The sequence below is a fragment of the Lygodium microphyllum genome, chromosome 1, assembly GCF_053477565.2.
Source record: "Lygodium microphyllum isolate KBCC chromosome 1, Lygodium_microphyllum_v1.1.10, whole genome shotgun sequence".
NCBI classification, from domain to species: Eukaryota; Viridiplantae; Streptophyta; class Polypodiopsida; order Schizaeales; family Lygodiaceae; genus Lygodium; species Lygodium microphyllum.
Window position 1 is genome coordinate 12,853,325 of NC_141135.1, and position 3,561 is coordinate 12,856,885.

Genomic DNA, 3,561 nt, shown 5'->3' on the forward strand with positions numbered 1-3,561 from the left:
AATAAGGACTTGAAAGATTTTGTTGTTTGATGAAATGTGCTTCCTGCATTAGAGAGCCCAAATGACATTTTGGTAAATTGATAAGAGTCATGTGGGAGTCCTAAAGGCTATTCTGTGTGCATCATTTGGGTTCAAAGGGATTTGCTAGTATCCTGAGGCCAAATTGAGAGAAGTGTAGTAACGAGATTTGCCTAATTGGTGAAGTAAGTCATCTAGCTCTGCTAGGGTAATGGGTAGAGGTCATGTATTGTGAATTTGTTGAGAGGTCGAGAATCAATGCTAAAGGGATACGTATCATCATCTTTCTTGGCTAGATGAAGCTTTGAAATCCAATCACTGTAGGAGGGCTTGATTACGCCTTTTGCTAGCATGTCTTGTGCAATGTGATTTATAATCAGCCTTTCCTTGGGGGACCGTCGTCTGGATGCCATTTTGATACGTGTGGCATCTCGCATTGTGATTGATGTGGGCAAATTTGTGGTTGAGGTAGCAACAATTTTTTTAAAAACAAAGGGGGGAAGTTTTGGAGCAAAGTGCAGACGTCTTGAGTGCATGTGGTGACATCTACAAGTGCATGTTGTATGTGCACAAAGTTTGGCTCATTTTGTGTGTACAACAATGGGTTTGGAATTGTATTGGATAGAATGAGATGGTGTGTCAAAGTGTGATTGTGCTTGTGGTTTTACAAGCCAATAGCATCCGATTGTGAGCGAAAAAAGTTGGCGTGGTAGACCACAAAATATGTGGGTGAATTTTGAGTGTGCAATCCTAAATGTGCAATGAACTACCTAGTTAGAATGATAGGTTTCTTTACTATCACCAAACAAAACAAAAATTGGTGTGGTTATGACTATGTGGAGACCTGATTGGTGTGCTAGAATTCTACTTATAGATGAGATTGTACTGCCTGAGTCCAAGAGTGCTTCTTGAGATGTGCCTTCCAATTGGATTCCTTCCATCAACCATACGCTTAGATGTTTTCCGGTAGAGAAGCCAAAGTAAATGCGTCATTCACTTGGACTTGAGCATGTTGAATCTGCATTAGTGACCTGTGTCTCCTGCAAAATTTGCGGACATGACCATAGGTATTGCAATAAAAAAACCTAGGACAACCTTGCTTGTCTCTGTTAGGGAGATTGCGTTGGTTATGAAGTTGAGAGCTTTGGACATCTATATCCATGGGAGCTGGGATGTCTTGCGGAGTTCGAACACCCAATGATCGTGTGGGTAACAGGGGGGTTGTGTTAGGGGTGCAGATTACTTTCAATTGGTTGGGCGATTTGAATGGCGGCGTGAAATGAAGTAGGACCTTAGTCATGCACCCTCTGAGCTATATTGTGTCGTAGAGTCGATCTGGATGGCGGCATGAAATGAAGTAGGATCTTGGTCGAGCACTCTCTGAGCTACATTGTGTCGTAGTCGAGGCCACAAGAAGAATAATTTCATTTCCTCTGACATCGTAGGATAAGCTCGCAAGAGCAGCTGATTCATTTTGACTACAACAAATTGGGCCACAAGCTCATGCTAGTGTTGTTTCAAAGTACTTAGTTGTTGCAATGCAGTTTGGGTGACATTCTGATGAGTAAAATTCTAAATCAGAAGAGATTTCAGAGTGTACCAATCACCTTTAACCTGCGCATCTTGTTGCACAAACCAGGTCATAGCCAGCCCTTCGAGTATAGTGCGTACTTCCGTAGCCTTGCGATCATCATTCCACTGGTGATATCTAGCTGCATTGTCGGAGTGATCAATCCATGTGAGGATGTCCTTCGTTGGCAGCCTTGAAAACGATCTGGGCCAGACTTTGCTATCTATGCGGGCTTTATGTGTTGTGTTGGAGGCCATGAAATTGATAAGGGTCTGGTTGGTGTGATTGACTTGCATTAGCATACTCGAACCAAGCTGGAACATCTGTTCCATTTGGGTAGAATGAGGATAACTGAATTCGAGGTTCATAGTATTCAGGAGATACAGGTCCCTGGTGTGGGGAGGCACTACGGGTCATGGTGTGTAGAGGAGAAAAGAAAGAGTAGAAGTTGCTGGTGTGGGAGACCAAGAGAAGGGTTGTGGCAAGAAGGGTTTGCCCGCCACCTCCAACAATGTAGAGTGTAGAAATAAGGCCCGATTCAGACAATGGCGAACGGATGCACGCTTTTTTTGCACTGTGTGAATATATCTCACAGCCAGCAACAAATATCACAAGTTCTTGCTTGGATTGTTGGTTTATGTGGCTTGATAGAGCCCGCACGATCTTGGCAGGAGTTCAAATAATGGGCCTTGTCCGATACATTAAGGTCGGACATGTATATCTTCACGCGGAAATCATCTTGACAAATCCCTTTTCAACCATACGAAAAGGATGCATAAACTCGTGCATTATTGACTTTATCACTAAAAATAAATGGTATACCTAACATTCCCTTAAGTAAAACTACCAATCAAACTTGGGATGCACTTGAGAGCAGTGTGGTGAAGACAACCTACAAAAGTGAGAGAGTGATCAATGAGGTGGCTATAAATAGCCAATAGCCTCCAAATCTAGCTGACTGTTGTAGGCTGCCATGAAACACAACAGTGGGAGAAGGAGAAAATGAGAGATTTGATGATAAGATCATATGGAAGCTCTTTCCAAGTGCATCACAAAAATGGTTGCAAAATCTTAATATGAGATTCATATGTAGAGATATGTACATTCTAAGCTTTCAGCCAACACTTGTGTGGTTCACCATAATATGTGATCACTCATGAGTGCCTAGCTCTAATGCAATATTCTAGATATATATTAATTAGAAAGGAAACAATTTCAATAAGTAATTGACTATGGAAATTACTTAAAAGGATGCAAGCTCTTTTTACGTTGTGATGTGACACAAGCAACTATGTGACAAGTAACAAAAGGTAATCTCTTTCCCTTGACTTATTGGATTTGCACCTAGCTATGTACTAGTGATTACTATGGGTATATTAATTGTTGGGAATAAAGGTCCTCGTGCCTTTAAATGTGCTCGACTATGAACACACCCTTAACACTTGTACTTACACATATATATCTATCTAAAAACCTAAAAGGACACACTCGTCATTGTACCTAAAAACGTGCACAGAGTAAATGCACAAGATGGCTGCAATAAATGTAATCCAACTACTGAAAAAAATGAGAAAAATGATGATAAAAATAACAAACAGCCATGGAGCAATTTGGCATTTACCAGAGGTGGAAACCTCCTAACAGACTAGCAAAATGCATAAGAAATGTGCCTAAAATGGGAGAAATGCACACTAAAGAGCCAAAGCTTCCATGTCTCCATTAGACTCAAATAGGAGCTCACAACCAGGAGATGACAAATTGACAGGACTAAATTAGGCAAGTTAACACCCCCTCTTAGATCCTTGGAGTGTTCGAGACCCAACAACCTCATGTGATGAAGCATAGAAGCCTAAGGCATGGCTTCGTGAGGAGATTTGCAGCATTGTTCTTCATGGGACACTAGGCCACCACTGGGAATCCATAATCCGCTCTCGAAAAAAATGATATTGAATCTCAATGTGCTTCATGCTAGC

The 3,561-nt window shown here is 41.5% G+C and overlaps 1 pseudogene; it reads right to left on the reverse strand.

Annotated features, from left to right (window-relative positions):
* Positions 1-970: 970 nt before the first annotated feature.
* LOC148040849 (uncharacterized) lies at positions 971-1,956 on the reverse strand (annotated as a pseudogene).
* Between the last annotated feature and the right edge of the window lie 1,605 nt (positions 1,957-3,561).